We start from the raw sequence: 19,532 nt of genomic DNA on the forward strand, positions 1-19,532 counted from the left end.
CTGAAGATGAATCGGTGTTCAGCTGACGTTAAATCCATGTAAGGAAGTTGAGAGCTCTGACATTGGTTTTTCTACATTGCTCTTAACAGGTGTGGCAAATTTCGGTAATTGAAGACTGCACACCAGCCATCGTTTTCACCTTAACTCAATCGTTCGCACCTGGCATGAGCTATGTACAAACCCCGTGTTCCATCGCCTTCCATGTGCTTTTCTGGAGTTTAGAGCCGCCCTCGGAGAGGAAGGAGCATGACGAATTTCTAACCGATATTAACAATTCCATAGATTCCCCCCCCACAATCGACATGTGTACACTACACTTCGTATAGCTGTACATACACGTTATTTTTGCTTACGTTGTTTGAAGCCTCTATCTGATTTTTTTAAAGTCTATTTCTTTGCTGGTATTCATTGTTTTGGCATTCGTTTTTTGTGTTTTTCAAACACATTTCACCTCAGTCTCCTTCATAACGAGTATTATTGTCCTAATGGGTTTTCACCTGCCTTGAAAGGAAAGCTAATATAAATATTTGATGCCAACCGCCTTCAACCTGCTTGCTGGAAGATAAATGTTGCCGTATAAGCATTAGTATAACATTAATTAAATATTTATTCCCCCCTCCATTTGGAATACAGTGTTGATTAATGATGCTAATTCCAGAAGTGCCCGTTCCACACCAAAGTTTAATTAATGGGGGGAAAGAGAAAAAGAATATCTAAATAGAAGTCATTTATATCCTTAACATCTTCAAAATGTATTAGTCGTAAATGGAAAAGCATAATAATTATGCTAAATGTTCAAGCAATGACATTGAGCACACAATGACGAAACTCAATCAATAGGCCACATTTCATAGCTCAGAATCAGAGGAGTTTTATATGTTTTGTTTAAACAAAGCTGCTTTGATGTGCATCTTCTTGTGGATGTACACTGCCTTGGGACTGATGAGAAAAAAAGTTGTAAATAAATTCCACGTTTGAGGTATGTATGATTAGCAACACTATAATGTGTAAATAAGGAGGATTTCCATTTATTGACCACAAAATAGAGAATGCCTGCGTAAAAAGGATAATTACATTGCGCGCAATGCATAGGTCATTAGTCAACATCTCATTGTTAATTAATAAAACGGTTCTGTCAAGAACCCAATGAACTGTATAAACAAATGTTTTTGCTTCAATAATTTATCTGCGAATAATAAACCCTTTTCTCCACTCAATGCCCTTTGTGCCCCCTTGCTTATACATATTCTTCACAGTGATTTTATTATCATCCTTCTTTTGAAATAACAGACACCTCAAACTGTTGAATGGCACTGAAGTGAGTTAGAACACAAAATATTTGTTACAAATGATCCCCTGGCATCGCTGAATGTTTACGGTGCGCGGATCGACATTGAATACCCATTATTCGAATAATTACTTTTCACTATCAGCCATCAATGTCTTTTGTTCACAATCAACCAGTGTGAAGATGTGCTCTGCTCGTAAGAAAGACGCAATTCTTCACGTGAAATAGGTGCGCTATGTTACAATATAAAACATATTAATGCATTTAAAATTATAATCCCAACGAACCAGGCTCTCACAAACAGCACAGTGCTTACATTTCCTTGAATGGAAAAAAGCAAAGACATTCATATGCCATTCAAGTAGCAGTACTACCATTAATTATACTTAATTGCAGCGTCATTGAAATGTGTTAATCACGTTATTAAATTACATGACATGTATCAAGAGCATCTATATCTGCAGTATCCACGAAAATGGTCCTGTAAAGAGGTAAATAAAAAGTTGACCAACAAAGATGGAGGAGAAACGCATTCATTGGTATTCGTGTTGTGAAACATTACGTGATAATCTATCGAACTCGTCATCAATTCAAATGTAAAAATAGGAAGAACATTGTGTTTTCGGGTCGTGGGATTTAATGAGCAATATTACTATTTAGGGATATTATAACATATTTCACACGGGCAGAATTAACATAAAGTAAATAGGCACATTTATTAAGGCACACAATTGTATTGCATTTACTGAGCGAATGTGGGTGCCAGCTGCTACAGTGAATGTTTTTCTTTTCCTTCGCCAACTGAAATACAAGAAATTGCGCGATTCATTTTGTTTCACGTTGCAGCAGCTGGAAAATCTTATACGTATGAGTTCAGGCATAGCGAACTAATACGCACTGGGTTCTCACTGCAAGTTTATAAATGTATATTTATTTAAGCAAACGTTAAGCTGTACATTACGGGACACAACGTGTACAGGAGTACGTTCCGGTCCTTTTCATGCACAGTTAAGCTCCCAAGTGGCCCACAATTTTGCACCTACGAGAAACTGCCAGTGCGATTTCCACAGTGGAAATCCCACTCACAGGCTGCCCTTTTGCTTCCAACAGACTCCCCCACGACCTTGACAATGAGGTGGGAGAAAGGAGGTATTTGTAGGGCAGGAAGACTGGCTGATCTCACCTCCCACGTGTTGTGTCCCCGTGCAATTGGCACGAGAGCTGACACCCGTTCCCTTCGCCCGCAACACCCCAGCCCACCCAACACCCTACACCATCCCACAACACCCTACGCCGTCATCTCGGCCAGAGAGCGCAGCTCGGAGAGCCCTGGGTAGCAGGGCATCTTGGCAAAGGGTTGTTGCCTGAGCGCCAAGGGTGGGAGAGTGGTGGAGGGAGAACAATTAATAAATATTACACTGAACCTTCTAAAAAAATAATGTAAACATTAAAACAAATCGAATTAATTTGTGTTACATTGAAACGGAGGTTTTAAGTTTTCCCCACAGAGGCGTCGCCGCAAATACATCGCCAATACCGATGCTATTTGCAAGTTCGAAAGATGTATGGTTGCTCTGTGATCTCCTTGCGACCTTATATCACTGATATGATAAATATAACATTTACAGAGCCACTTTTGCCCATACTCAACTTCAAACAACAACCACCATTCGCCACTAAGTGGCGGTGACATCACCACGGCGCGTGTGCCAGACTAGGTGCACTTTAAGGCCACGTGAAGTTATCGAATGCTCGCTGGCAGGAGGTTACGGGACAGACCCAGGTGCCATGGGTTGACTGACTGAGATGACTGGCAGATGCACCACCTGTGCCCCCTACTGTGCTGTGTTTTAACAGGCCGGTGCTCCGCTCGTTGTTGTGAGCATCGCTCCTCTGCCCTCCGTTGTTGCTGGAAGGCGACTCCCTCAAAAGGGCCCTCTATCTCCAACGATGAAGTTCAGTTCGCTACCCTGTGTTATTATTAATTGCCACAATTAAAATAAATTGTACGCAGAAAATCCCTGGCAGCTCTGCGGAGGTCACCGCATTGATATTGAATGGACATTGCCTCGGTTTGCAAGTCATGGTAAAGAATAAGGTAATGAAATTATGCTCAACGGATCAACAGAGCTACAATAGCATATTGTTTTCGCAACAGTATCCTGATCCAGTTGGGTTTTGGCTAGAGGCCTTGTTCTTAACTCAAACTTTGGTTAAAAATGGCAGACACAATTGCTTTATATGTATTATGTTCAGAGAAATTAGTGGAATATTTAGGACTAATATGCACACCCATGCCAATATTTAAATTAACATCCAAGCTGCACACATGCTGCTCACATGAAACTGCAGCATGATTGATCTATTGCACCGCATTAGAACAGCACTCTATTAATACAGTTCCTGCGGGGAAGCATGCCTTACCATAACAATGCTTCATTGGTCTAAAAAAACAAAACCATACGTTTCAGTTGTCTTTTCACACATTCCTTAACATGAAAAAGCAACACCTGAACGCCACATGGTTTATTTTTCTTGCCAAATGCTTAACAACAACCAGTTTTTTTGGTTTAAATCTCAATAACAAATCAGCGCAACGTGGTCTGGTTGCTCAGGGGTCAGGGCTCTTATCTTGCACCGCTGAAATGCTGGATTCAAATCGAGGTGTTCGCTGCCCATGATTAAACTGGGGTTTCAATTTAATTATGGAAGGTCTGAGCCCAGTCACAAATAACTCATCAATGACTGCACGAGGGGAAAAAACCCCCATCGAATTAAATTTGGTTTTCACTTGAATTGTCTAAATCCCAGCTCTAAGTAAAACAATACTGCTTTGATGACCAAGGGATTAACCATTTGACTGCTATGCAATGAATATTTTTCACTGCAGTAGGGCACGTGGGAAAGTGTGCCCCAAGTTTGTGGATTTTAAATCGGGATCTTAGAAGTAGTTATCCGATACCTTCTTCCATGGGACGTTCTCTAGAGTTACAAATGGACGCTTTGTATCGTACATGATGCCGTTATGAAATGTGGTAAAACATCAGCATTAAATATATGTACCTGAATTACAATCCAGTGCCAATCAATTATTTAAAACAAAATTTGTTTTATTGCGTACACGTGTAAAAGGTGTGGAGTGTGAAGGTTACCCAATGTGGTCAGAGAATAAACAGTTCTGCCTTCAACACTTTAACAAAACGCAGTATTGGGCAATGCTCATAAATAATATGTACATTAAAATCGTGAACAAAGATGCATTCAATTTGCAGCCTTTTGCCTTGGGTCTCATTCCTTCATGACTGTATAACCATTCCAAAATGCTCAACAGAGCAATACATATTCAAGCTGCATGAAAAAAAAATCAGTGTTACATAAACATCACGTATTTACATTATTACTGCTGCATTACGTATACATATATAACTCCCCAACCTATTTTTTCCACTAGCAAGCTTGTGTCAGCCGACCAATATTCTAAAGTATCAAATGTACATGCATATGATATGAGAAATATTATGAATATTGTCATAAAAGTGTATACAAAAACATATACTCAATGCTAACTCAAGTACTTTCTCCAGCCGAGGCGGCATTTCAACAGCCAGGAATAATCAGAGCAGACCGGATACAACAGATTATTATTGAATGGCTGTAATGCTTATGCATTGCTTACATTTCATATTGGATGTCTCAGTCATTTCATAGAGTATAAATATATTACGGGATGTCTATAAGCTTTTGGAGGGGTGTCCAGCTATCTACACTTCCACTTAAAGTACAGAACAAAAACTGGTGATAATTAATGGTTAAAGTAATAGGTTAAAGGTGCAGCTCTGAAATGTCCTTTGGTCAAGCCACTGCTGGCGGAAGGGCCTCCACTATAGGAGCTCTAAAGAGACCATCTGGAAAGCCCTTCTGCAGGGTATGCTCGGCCCACTCTTCTACATTGGCCAGAATGTATTCGAAATAGTAATCAAAATATGTATTTATACTGGAGAAATCTGATGAGCTATAAAGCTCTTTTTCACAGATGTCAAGTAGGGGCAGGTCCGAACCGTTACAACAAAAATAGAAAAAGACGATAGGAGTGCAAATTATAGGAAAGATAAGCAAATCACTCACATAAATAAATAAATATAACTAAACTCTTTTATTTCGCCAGGTAAGACCCAGCGAGCTATTAGCTTCTTTTTCCAAAGCGACCTGGCCATAAATGATAGCTCAACGAAGTGGCTAATTATGTGGAAATGTATAGCAGCCAAATAATTTCAATAATCTAAAGACATGCGACCTGGCGAATGACTAACCGGTGCACCAATTTTGTACTGCTGGGTGAACAGAGGTGGAGGGATTTCAGAAACCTCTCTCTATTGTTTCAACTGCCCCACTGTGAGATCGAATCGGCGACCTCTGGATTAAATGTCCAGTGAGCTAACTATTACACCACGGCATCATTCCAATCATTGGGTAATAGTCGATAAAGTGTCTCTGATGGCGGTGCTCATTTCCAATGGTGGTGGCTTTATTTTGCCATGGTAATATAGATGTTTACTTGATTAATTGATTGTATATACGTGAAAGTTATGACAAAATTATCTGCAATCAAAACAGACTTTACCGAAAAAACCAAAGAGTATGGACCCTTGCAGTCCCGAAAACTTCAAATTTAGAATCAACACAACATGTGTATTTGATGGTGAAGTGGGAAGACATTTACAATAAATGTAGTACAGGTAACAGTTTCAAATAACTGAGACTTTTACTTGTCTAGCTATATCAAAGAACACGACAGAAAATGTACTGTATTCCAGAGGTACGTGAGATTATCTTACGTGTGAAAATCTGCAGCATTTCTTGCGAAATTAACATACCGAGTGTGGGGTCTCATATGACTTGATGGGTAGCAGAGAAGAGGTGTGACATCATCTTGGCGTGTGAAGTTTGTTTTTGCAGTTCAGCCAGCCAGCCTCCTAAAAACAAAGACAAAGATCCCCTGTTTAGCCTTAATAGACTGTTGGGGCAAGTTCTGTTAGCCCGGCACTGCACACGTGGGGGTGGGACGCCAGCACCATGCCGGGCTGCCTTTGTCTCCCGAGTAGCGATGTTCACACACTGCACCAGGTACTCATTTGGGGCTGAGTCGACCTAGGGGAGGCCCAGAACCAGTTCAAATAATCTTCACTGGTGGTGGCCGTGAGCGGGAATCAAACCCGGGTGGTCGGGTTCATAGTGCAGCACACTAACCACGACACAACTAAAAACATTCCTGCGGAGGGAGCTGGTAGGAACGTTGGGTTGCTAGGTCAGGGTCAACAGCGGCGTGGTGTATTCCGCAAATATGCCCGACTGTGAGGGCGGGCACAAGCCGGCGTGAGTAGGCTAAACGTTGAGTTTTATAAGGGCACCACGGGGTGACCAGCCCCTCCCCACCCAGCCCCACCCCTCCCACCCCCCACTCAGCCCCACCTTCCCCACCCAGCCCCTCCCCACCCTCCCCTCCCCACCCAGCCGCACCCTCCCCACCCAGCCCCTCCCCACCCTCCCTTCCCCACCCACCCAGCCCCTCCCTCCCCACCCAGCCCCTCCCTGCACGATGGACACAATAATCCCCTGTGGGCTGGTGTAACCAGGAGGTTCCTACCAGTAAAACACATGCATACATACACACAAATATGCTGTCATCATCAGCCATGATCAAGCTACTGTTGGATGGAGACCTCCCCGAGTCATCGCTATCTCTTGACACTCCGGTGATGAAAAAATCAATCGAGCACCTGCGCACGACTGTGACAAATATGCTCTATGTGCAGAGTATTAGTATATATGCACATATCTTAGAATTATTTGCCTAATACATATTCAATACATTAGATGATCATTCACAGCCAATATTCAAGGTTTACTAAAAATGACTTTACACATTGTAAAATAAAAACAGCAACATTATTTAAGTTCAATAACATTTATTTTACAAATGTCAAATACGAAGCAATATAATATCTGCTTTTGAAGGAAATGTTTGGTAATTTTATATGGAAGGGACAGATGTTTTAGATTTCTTTTTTACTTTTGGGTATTTTTAAATAATTATACTTTATTGTAGTGATGGCAAACACTGGCTTACTTGTGTGAGTAACATAAGATGACTTTTAACACCTCTGTACCTTACAGCAGATAGAAAAAAACCTTTTTACACCTCTAACCATTACTGCAGGATTTAAACCGATGACTCTGCGCTGCAATGGCTTTGCGGCTTGTGCTCTCACCACTTGGCTGCCCAGCTACTCAATATCAATTTTTGCTCGCAAAGAAACCTGCAAAATGTGTGGCTCGGCCACACGACTTGATCGCAAACATCACTAGCCAAATACATCAAGAGAAATGTCACAGCTGTTCCATTTGCCTGCCTCCTCCATTCCTTCACACCCTTCTGTAAAGGTGAAGGTCTGTGCGGTATCGCGCTACCTAACTGGAGTGCTATGGGAACACTTCATCAGTGCGTTGGTGAACTATGGCTCTGTAATGATTATCATTCCAGTTTTTTTTTTATTGTTTTCAATTATTTGGAAAAACGGTTACACCAACTGTTAGTCATATTTTCTTTCCGGACATCGAGGTGCACTTTGATGTAAGTTTTATACGCTCAACACATTTAACGGTGTCAACTTCTTTCACGGTTCTGGAAATGGAATGCGTCTCTGAAATTCATATCCAACCGCTCATCCCCACATAAGCTAACAAAAAAATGTTTAAGTGGAGTGTGGCCAATCAAATTAATGTGGCAAATTCCACGCACAGTCAGACTTGGACGAACTTCAGCATTTGAACATGGACCGGCGTGTGGTCTTTACAGAAAACCAACATTCGAGAAATCAAAGTATCGCTGCAGTCCTGGAGCTTTCCATGAGCACCCTTCCAAAACTTTCCCATCAGGCTTCGAACAATCTGTTATGGCTCATATCACGGCGACTGGAAGAATTCCAACTGCGTGCTCAGTTAGCTTATATGCTGTCGGCATACAGAGTGCACAATGATGCAACGGACAAAAACTCGGCTTTGCATTTACATAGGGTGTAGCACAATATTCAGCCAATGAGTATTAATCTACCACAGACCTAATCAAATCTTCCTTGAGTTAAAGACCACGAATTTATCCTACATACTTGGCCAATGGAATAACACATTCCGTCCGAAACAGCTGTGCAGTTGCGCTGCACTGCCGATAATTGTTGCAACACTTTCTTCATGTTTAGCGTTTACAATCCACACAGATCACCGTCATATTTTCCCCTGGGCCGAAGCCAGCATGGTCGTATTTCTCTGAGCCAAGCAATCTGGATGAACTGCTCGAATATCCCCTGGAGGATGAGGCTTTTGTGAAGCTTTGAAACGGGCTGATCCAAGGCATGCCTGCAGGGGCCACAGGCTCTCTTCAGGCAAATAAAATCCAAAACAAACAATATCATCACCATGGCAGGCCTTCGAAAAATGCATCGCCCATTCTAAATAACTACGCAGTTTTTGAGATTTGTGAAGTGGGATATGATTTGTTAAAGTCGCATTGTATTGTTTTGATGCAATGAGAACAGTGTGCTATTTTGGTGTCTGAAATCTTACTTGGTATCTTCTAAGGTGTCTTGTTTGTTTTGTGCACAGGTGCTAATACAGAGGGTAGAATAGCCGTGGAACCATCAAAGTCTCTTGGGTGGCAATTACAGCAAAGAAATCTACTCACGAAAAGATCGTTCTGTCCCTATAACATCTGGCAGGCGGCAGTTTAAATTGTGTTAAATTGTGCATTGCACAAACAGGCTGTACAAATAATTAGCAATTTAACCTCTTCGTGTGGCTGATAATCATAATATACGTTTAAAATATCACAGAGGCAAATGTGGGAATGTGGCTTCGTATTTTTATTCACACTGGACATGTGAAATAGGGTAAACAAAAAGATAGAGACACCGGCTGTAGCGTTGCATTGTGTAAATGCAGGGTGTATACATTGCAAGTGGGAAAATATGCCATTATCACAATTTTGGAAAATCAATTTCTTCCATGAAAATCAAGAAACACCAAAATGCTTTTTATACAGATATCTATAAGACATACACAAGGACATTTGCAGCTGTTAGCTGTTAGCTGCCTTGAACTTTCAATCTACTTTGAACATTGAATGCATCTGAGATTATATTTTGCCTTCGACTTACCAGAGTCGAGAATGTTTCAGTCCCATTGGTGCGAGCGCAAGACAGTGCTAGGTGCTAGCCTAAGCAGAAAAAAGCTTCTGATGTGGACGTTACCACAACATTACAACTGCTTCGTATTAAAGAAAATCATTGTTTACTCAGAAAAATGTCGTGATCTAGCTTTTTTTTTTACAAAGCATCTCATTTGATTCATTAATCTCGCGACAGCTTTATAGCTTTACAAAGGCACAAGTCTAGGACAGATGTGGACTCCAACAATGTGTTTTTAAAAGACATTTAGTAGGGGTAATGCATTCGTCCAGCTGCTGGTGTAAACAATACACAATCAAATAAATGTTTCCCAAATGAGTGACGTAAAATATAAGAACACCAATTTGCATAAAGACGTGAGCTTGACATTTTCCAAAGTGCCACCAAAAAGCCCACGCTCATCCCAGAAAATGTGACCATTCATTGGTTTTATAAATGCCTCAATGCAATTTTAAATTCTGAAAGGGCTGACTTCTGCAAAGAGTCCATTCATACATGTTAAAATTATTTTATTTTTCTAGCACTCGAGAGATTTAATAACGACAACCCTCAAAGACTTTAATCTATCTAAAAGCATCGACGGGACAGTTCTGTTCTGAACTTGACACTTTTTGGAAAGCGTAGCTATACTTTGTGATGTAAAACAGTTCAGACAACCTAATGGAAAGTTATTCTTAGCCAAAAAATAAAGATAATTGTCAGCACATGCACTGGGGTAAACAATTCCAATACCTGCAATTTTTTTCCCTTCCTTTGTGGCTACACTTATGTCTGTTTGCAATTTAGATGAATTTTAGGATTGAGCAAGCACCAAAATATTTGTTTGGTGAATACAGCTGTTATGGCCGATCGCGCCTTGACGTGACTACAAGCATTATACCCTATTTAGGTGTTTTTATTTTTCTGCCACGACCTCACCGGATGGCCAGCGCAGCTGCTGCTGACATGAAAGGACTTTTAACGGCACCTTTCAAGCTAATGCAAAAAAGGTTAAAGCAATTTATTATTATTTTTCTAAATGGATTCGGCTGTTTGGCGTGTTGCACCAATGCTCACGACACTCACAATCTCGCCATCAGAAATCCAGCGTGAGCTTTGTGCCAAGTTGCACCACGGCGCTGCTCCATACAAGGTCAGCGCGGCTCGGGGTCCCAGCGTTCCTAGCCTTGGCTTGGCAACAGTGCTCAAAGAAATGTTTTCCAGACATTTGAAAAGGGCTGAAAAAACATGAAATCACTCCCGTGCAGCCTTTAACTCCCCTCTTCTCTCCCTGTTGCCCACCCCCACCACAGGCCTCTCCTTTCCACTGCAGCAGAATACCCAACCAACGTCACTCCTTCCTCGTCTTTTTTTTTTACGCGTCTTTTTTCATCTCCGTGCTGTTTGCTAGGCAAACGCAGAATAGAGTTTAACAAAAGTGTCTTGGCCCTGTCAGTCCATGTGGACTGGCTACACAATCCCTATTTTGCAACATGACAAGAAGGGACATGACAGCAGGTGGAATAATGTCCAAAGTTCTGGGCACCATGGTGGCAAGATCTTAAATACCCCACCTCGTATACAGGAGGTCGTGGGTTCGATCCCAACCCTGACGCCTGCTGTATATTTGGAGTTTGCACGTTGTCCCCGTAGTCACGTAGATTTGTTTTCCAGGTCCTCCGGTTTTTCCCTCCACATTTCGAAAAATGCTTTAAGAGTATTTGACTGCAATACATTTCCACATGATAAGCCACTTCGTTGAGCTATCATTTGTGACCAGGTCACTTCTTAAAAAGAGCTATATAGTTCAGTGGGCCATACCTGGTAAAAAAAAACAAGTTTAGTTTTTATAGTTTAAATATTAACAGTTTACCATCTTTTGGCTCCTATAATTTCTTATTATGCTTGACAACGCGTCTGGCTGTTAGTTTTGAACACATTATGGCCAATAAATACTCAAGATAAAAGGGTGGCGCTGAGCATCATGTTTCAATGGTTAAATTAACCTGCATGTGCATGATCCCATTCGACCTCAGAAGCTAAGCAAGATTGAATATGCTTCATACTTGGTTGGGTAACCACCAGAGCTTGCCGGATGATTGAAACGTGTGGTTGCGATGTGACCAAGTGATGGGAGGTGTTTTTTCGCTGGTTTTATCCAGGTTTCCCAGTTTCTCTGCACGTGTCAAACACTCGTTAATGGTGTTGGACAAACATGCCAAAGCAGCAACCGCTTGCAAAAAAATATATCTTGAGGCTTTCCTTATTAAATAACTGACTTTTTAAAAAACTATTTCTTTCATTACGTTGCCTATTTTTTCATGGCAGATAGGTAAAACCGCATTAATCCGCATGTCCCCACGTTATTTGCAATAGTGGTAAACTATTACTTGTGTGGTTAGGCCAAGGTTGCACCACACAATGATGTATTTATCATAATAGTGCAAGTATGAGAGGGAGGGTACTTTTTACATCCGTGAACTTTCTCATCTACTTGCCTCTTAAATAAAATAAATCTACGAGAATAGTGCAACTATCAACTTTTCAACAATGTTGACCCCTCTTGTCGCACGCACGCATGTTCAGTGTTGAACCAAAAGATAAACTGAAAATAAATCACCAGAGGTTTGAGAATATGTAACTATAACCTTTATAGAATTACAAAATGCGAAGCCACAGCTGCGGGATCGTGAAAGATGGCGAGAGGGTTGAGGAGGCTTTCGTACAGCGGCGGTATTGAGCAGGGATGATGATCTTAATTTTGGAGCTTTCGTGACTGCAGGAATTATTCTTTGGTTCTTTCGGTAAAGTCACGTATAAAGATAAAATAATAAATTAAATAATAGCATACTACGACGTTTCGATTGCAACACAAGCAATCATCAGGTATAAAAGAAATAGCAACAAAAATCTAACCAGAAAACTATAGACAGACATATAAGCAGACATATATCACAAAGATACACAGAGAGAGAACACGTATCGGCACAAAGAGAGATCGTCTCTGTGACGAGGCCTTAAATATAGAGAGGGGGCGGGGGCGGAGAGAGGGAGGGGGCAGAGGATGATGATGCCGATGACAACCACAATGCATTAAGCTGAGGTTGATCTATTTGTATAATCAAGACCTCGTCGACTTACACCTTCATATAAGATTGTAAGTATCAATAAGAGGTTGGCGGGAAGGATAACAAGCATCCACAGTGATGTTCTTTTCTCGACATCGCAGCGTGCTTTAGAAAGGTGCACATATTCTGAATCTGTATACAGAGGAATCTCCACATTGCATTCAATTACTGTGAATTAAAAACAGGTGACTGGACAATTTTATTACGGTCTCTTGAAGGCCATTGCTTTACTCTCCTTGTCTGTTTCTCTATCTCTGATGCGAGAAACAAGGTGGATAGGTAATCGCCGTGCGGTGCAATCAACCGCAGATCCTCGAGTGTCCTCTTTAACTTGCTCACTGAGCTGTAAAGGCAACTAAATACACACTCAGGTTCTTCCTGTGCCTGAGACATGGTGCATGTGCGTGGACGGGAATCTTACCTCATCTAAATTACACGCGTCCAAAAAAGAAACAGCATTCTATTTAATTCCTGCCTTACCACAGCGACGCATGTCCAGATGAAAATCCCACCATTCTTGGGTGTGATGTCAAATCTCCACGCTGAGTTGGTGAGATCTTTCGACGTCAAGGGAACCACAGGACTGGCGGTGCTCATCATTCACAACAGCCATTAGTATTCATAAATCTTAGAGGTAATCATATTCTTTGGGTCTTTCGGTAAAGCCACGTAGATAGAAAAAATAATTTAAAAAATGATAACAATATCACGACATTTCGATCGCAACACAATGATGACGATTGCGCATGTTACGATGGAAACGTCGTGATATTGTTATTCTTTTTTAGAATTTTTTCTATCTACGTGGCTTTACCGAAAGACCAAAGAATATGAATTCCTGCAGTCACGAAAGCTTTAAGCCGAGATCTTAGAGGTAAGTTCATATGTTGTCGGGTCGCCTTCCACCCACGGTGCACTTGTGCCGTGACATGCAGTGACCTCGGCCAATTGCCATAACATCCTCAGATCATCTTTATAGACGATCTGAGGATGACTGCTCTCATTAGTCAATTGTCTTACCTGTTATTCCATACTCCCAAAAATGACAGTGTTTTTCCCCACTGGATCGACAACCACACGCACGCCCAGTTGCAATATTTAGTCCCTTGTATTACATTTGTAGTGCTGGTAAAAGACATGCAACAAAATGGACTCCTCTCTTGTCTGGGATATCGATATTTGTACGTGTGCTTTTTTTCCCATTGAGTTAAACACTGCCCTGATAACAGTGAGCGGGCACTAAGGTTAATGCCTCAATCGGACGTGTAATTCAAGGAGGAGAACTGGGCGGGCAATGCCGTAGCTCAGTTCGGTGAGCGCTAGTTTTTTTAATTTCAAGTACAGTGCATTTGAATTAAACCTGTCAATCATCGTCGGTCTCGTCTCATTAAAAAAAAAGAGAACCGAACCCCTGACCTAGCTTCTTTTGCAAAGCGTTTGTTATACCGGTGCCCTTGAACGTCTTAAAAGTAGTGAGTTATCGGCAATACAATAAGTAATCGAAGAGCTGTAACTTGAGTAGCTCAAGCACAGCACCCCTGAAAGCGCTTTCGGCAGTAACGGGGTCCCTTCGGTGAAGTCAACTACATGACAAGACAATTTCCCTCATCCCTTGTAGCCTTTTCATCCGCAACTCGTAATAGCCATGGTGCCTGGATGATCCACATTAGCCACAGAGTGGCCTTCCCATTACGTGTAATATCACGAAATAAAAAGAAGGGGACGACAGTGAGGGTCTAATTTCATCCAAATTAAGATGAAGATGGTGATGTTAATGGATGACTACGAGGCATGTAATAATGCATTAAATCATCAATGGGAAATCTATTCTTTCAATTAGAATACATGCATCTAAATGTCATCTCATGGTAGGGATCAGTCATTCTTAGAATAGCTTAACTTAATTACCACGAAAGCCTGCTCGTTTTTTTTATCAACCCTGAAACGATGATGGGCTGAGTCAACCCATGGCCGATTTGAACTTGCGACCTCTGATTGTGCACTGAATATCATTACAATAATTACTCTAGATATGAATAATGCAGGGTGTTTCATTATCCGAAATTGTGTTTAAAAAAAAGCAAACGTATAATTGAGAATGTTGAAATGTTCTGGCCTCCATAAACCAAACTTGGTTTGGTTGGTTTGGCTATGGCTTGTATCTAATGAGCTGACTGCTATGAATTACACAATACGGCGCAGTAATACAATGTGTGAGTGAGCACTGCACACATATATGATTACTTTTTGGTCAATTTACAATGTGAGAGAAACCTAATATTATGCCAGCAGTCTTACTTTGATGTGGCAGGATATGCATATCATGTCTGGTGAAGTGGCTTAATTAAAAAATGAATGCACTGCTGTCATTTGTCGACTGAAGTTGCCCTTTTAACAGAGATGTGTTGTCTCCAAAAAGAGCTCTCACCTAACAAAATAAAGGCTATATATACATTAATAAAATGTACTGTATATAATAATTTAAAAAAAACAAGTCGATATTACAGAGTGCACTGTGCTGCTTATTCAATACACTTCAACTTATACATTAAATTCGATCAAACCACAGACACTGTGGGATACTGCTGTGATGTAATGAGTTAGCACTATGGCTTTGCAAAGCCTGAGATTGCCAGTTCAATCTCATGGTGCGAAAAGTTGAAACAATGGGCCACTTTCTTAAATTCCCATTGCCTCTGCCCACTCCGTAGCAGGAATGGATCTGCAACAGTTAGCAGGTCGGCAAATCGCATGTGGTGGGAGTTAAAAGTGTGGGTGCTCCCACTTCTTCTAAGATGTCTGGCCAGCATGGAAGAGACATACAAAACAGCCTCCAGAAAGAAGGGCTCTCTAGAACATACTCTTTGTTTTTTTCGGTAAAGTCACGTAGGTAAAAAATTTACATAGATTAAATCACGACGTTTCGGGCGCAACACAAGAGTGCTTCTTTTTAAGCGGTGTGCTTTCGCTAAGTTGTCCCCACCTGAAGAAGGACGCTTGTGTTGCGCCCGAAACGTCGTGATTTAATTTATTTTTTATTTTTACCTACGTGACTTTACCGAAAAAACCAAAGAGTATGAATCTTTGCAGTCACGAAAACTTCAAATCTCTCTAGAACAGTTTTTAGTTAAGGCCTTCTGCCAGCAGGGGCGTGATTGAGTAATTGCAGGGCTGCACCTTTATGTATACCATTTAACAGACTGTGCGTGCAGCTTCACCTACATATATCAAGGCCCAAAACGAATTCGAAACACTTTCACCAGGCCGGAAACTGTTTAACTTCTTTCGCACCGTACGTAGCCAACCGTGCTAATTGGAGGTGCGAAAGTAGTACGTGAATGGAGACAAAGAAAAACATTTACTATGCGTACAGTGACTAACACATCACACTGCGAATGTGTGATATGAGCAATCCATCTCTTTGGTGATGATGTATTTGCATACTTCAGCATTCACTGAAGTATCTGAAATGATGCATTCAAATCTTAACCACCTCTTTTACTGCTGTCTATAATCTGCATTGGTGTCGGGATTTACAGAGACTGCCTGCAATTTTTATGGCTTCAATAATATTTCCGTCACTCAATGGAAAATTGCAGCGGCATTGCTGAAAAATGACATAATTAGACCGCAACAATTGCATCGTGCGGCCGTATGAATGCTTTGTCATTCACTGTGCCAGCGTTCTTGAGGAAGAGACCTCACATTATTGGGCACACATTTGACAGGGAATGGGGATAGAAATGATTGCTTAAGAAAACCTTTCGACGGCCTTAGAGCCTGTTTTTAAAATGTGAGAGTACACATGCTCAAATAATTCAAAGTCTCGTGTTTTTGAATAACGCTAACCGTCTCAAGAACAGCCGACTACGTATGGCACAGTGGGAGCTTATTTTAGATTTTTGTTTTTAGTAAAACAGGCAACTGAAGTTAGATGAATAATTTTCACTTCAGATTGAACGTGTGCATCCTTGCTAAAACTGACGCCGATGTTTATTCTCCCGGGTGTGGAGTGGCGGCTCAGTGGTTAGCGCTCAGCGCTGTGAACTTGGCGACCAGAGTTCGATTCCCAGCCACTGCTAACATCAATTTGAGTAATATTTTAACTACTCCTCGACCACTCATTTACCAACACCCGCTTATCAGTGTGGTGAAGTATGGTCAAACAACCCCCACGACTGACCAGTTTATTGACAAATGGGCAGCAAAACTGTCAGAATTACGTCTCGTTATTGTTACATAGTTTAGGAATTAATATTTTAATTTACATGAAAACAATGAGGGAGGACATATTAAAGACAGTGAATCTCAGTGATAACAAAGGTAAAATGGCACTTAGTTTAATTCATAAAATATATATTTCTACCTACGTGACTTTACCGAAGGAACCAAAGAGTATGGATTCCTGCAGTCACGAAAGCTTCAAATCAAGATTGTAATCCAAGTGTTTGTCAAAACCTTGACAATATTTTATCGGCATGATCCCAGTGGCTAAACACATTCTGTGACTAATGCGAATAACTTTCATGACACAACTAACCAAGAAAATGTTGTTGGCTATTTCAAGAGGTTGAGAAATCTAGTTTAAAGTGTGTATCACAAAAAGTAGTTTTATGAAAATATTCAAATGTTTAAATGGAAGCACCAGCTCTCGTATGTGCTGCCAACGCGAGTCTCTAATATCATGTGCATGCATTTGGCGATAATGGAGAGCTGCTCATATGATTTGACAGGCCGTACTCAATTGGCTCAGCATCAATAGCGTGCTCTTTTCTAGCATCTCAGCCCATTTCTCACTAACGGACCTGTGGGTACGTTTGAACGACAGCCCTTTCCCAGGATTTACTAGCAGAAGGGTATTATTGGTGCTTAGTTTCACTCTAGCTGCAGTCAAAGGTCAAAGAGAGGTTTTGCCATTGGCCTTCTCGTAGCATTTGTCTTTCATTATCGTTCGCAATTATATCCATCTTCCAGCATGCCAGTGCACGTGAGAGACGCGTCTTCGACCAAGAAGCCATCTCGAATATCCATTCTGCGATGTCGGCGGTGAGTGGCGGTAGACTTTTCTAAACACGTGACGTGTCGCGGATGGGGTCATGCGGTACACGAAAGGAGGAAAGGGGAGCGCGCATTGCGGGCAACGCTAAACCCCACTGCGGAGCACTCGTGTGTGTGTGTGGGGCGCCTTTCATTCAGATGACCCGAACCCTGTGCAGGCACCAGTGGGGATATTGCAGGCAATAACTCAGCCACCCCTGCATGTCACACGGAGCGCTCTGAGACAGGGCTGTAAACGTGAAAGACTGTGCTTCGCAGAAATCTACAGTAAATTGGCACTACAAAAGGGTCAGGACCGTGACCTTAAAAAAATCGTTTTAGTTGCGCTATATTTTAAAGGAGCGGTTATTTATTTATTTTCACAACCACTATTATTCACATTACTAATAACACAGCACAACCCAGAATTGTTAGCATTTGATTTAATACAGGTGCCGGTTTAGAGTTCGATGAATGCAAAAGAAATTGGGAGCAATTTTCAATTGAGTGGTTGCCTGCTTCTTGGAGCGGCTCCTGTTAGGACTGCGTGGTTTTTGGTTGAGGCGCAATAAGGGTACTGTATCAAAATAATAAAGTATGATTTAGCATTTTAAACGCTACGCAGTACTGTTGCACCGTGCCAGAATTTTCATTGAGAATATTAAAACATGTGGTGCAGCGCTGAAGGTAATATCCCCGCAGCTGTGTGCCTCTACATCCAGCGTCGTCGTTGTTGTTACCCGATCGCGTGTCTCAGAACTCATAAACCTTTATATAGCACGACACACAGAGCACCTGCAAAGCCCTCGGTATTTCTGAATTTGTTTCAAATATTCAATTTCGTCCGGAGCACAGCGCAGAAATTACGCACAAAACTACCACCTATTGCAGTTGTTTTAGTAGAAACGAAAGCCAATTGCAAAAAAAGTAAAATTTTTGACACCGACTTCTTTATTGCCTAACATTTTCCGAGAGACAATGGACATCAGGCCCTTCGTGCTGTAATATCAAACATCTGTGTTTTTCTTCCCTATAAAGTATACCGAATTAATCTTCGTGGATATCTCCTGCAGCTAGCTATGAGATCATCATGTGTCTGTTTTAAAGGGCAAGCCGTATTGGATGGCTCAAGTTCTGGACGACCCCTTGGTTCGCTGCATATTTACATGGATGTTTGCAGACACAGAACAAAATAAAAGCAGAAAGTCACGTGAGCCGTATGCAGTGCCCAGGGAGCGCTGAAACATGTCTTGCATTAGTACTGCACTAATGCAGTATTCAACCGAGGACAGGGTACTTCATTGCCGGAACATACGCAACCATCAGTCTCTGCACGATGGCACATTGCTCTTTCTCCTCGGGTGTCTCCACAGTTCCCCAAGCAGCCTTTGGCTTGCAGTCCATATCCCTTCTCCGAAGTCTAAAATCCCAGCCAGCCCTTTCATAATTATTTCGTGAAAAAAAATCACACGGCCAATATTCAATTGAGCAGAGTCAAATAACCGTTACCAATATACCAATGTAACGGATATTTGTTACAACTGTCACGGATATTTGTAGCAATTGTAAAATGTGTGCATTTTTCTGACAACTTTATATTGTTTTCGTCCTTACTTTTTTCACAAAACAACTATTACCGAAAGAACCAAGAATAAGTATAATGCATTAGTTTATCTTACCAGCTGACCTCTCGTATAGTAACCCCGATATTTATGGGATGAACGGTGCATTTGAATAATCAATTAACATCGATTGTTAAGCTCCTGTATCAATTTCCAAGAATCAATGTTGATAATAGTGTGTCGTGATGTTTTTATTTTACAGTATATTTCAACAACCGCGTGTTGCACATGTTTCCCT

General features: G+C 41.4%; 1 protein-coding gene across 5 annotated transcripts in view; it reads right to left on the bottom strand.

Annotated features, from left to right (window-relative positions):
* Positions 1–19,532, bottom strand: part of SNCAIP (synuclein alpha interacting protein) — a 218,232-nt gene that overhangs the window by 109,885 nt on the left and 88,815 nt on the right. For all 5 annotated transcript variants that reach the window (XM_078884680.1, XM_078884691.1, XM_078884688.1 and 2 more), the window contains exon 2: positions 6,163–6,261. The gene's annotated coding sequence lies outside the window, so the exon portion shown is untranslated. The remainder of the gene's footprint in view (positions 1–6,162; positions 6,262–19,532) is intronic.

The sequence above is a fragment of the Lampetra fluviatilis genome, chromosome 3, assembly GCF_964198595.1.
Source record: "Lampetra fluviatilis chromosome 3, kcLamFluv1.1, whole genome shotgun sequence".
NCBI classification, from domain to species: domain Eukaryota; kingdom Metazoa; phylum Chordata; class Hyperoartia; order Petromyzontiformes; family Petromyzontidae; genus Lampetra; species Lampetra fluviatilis.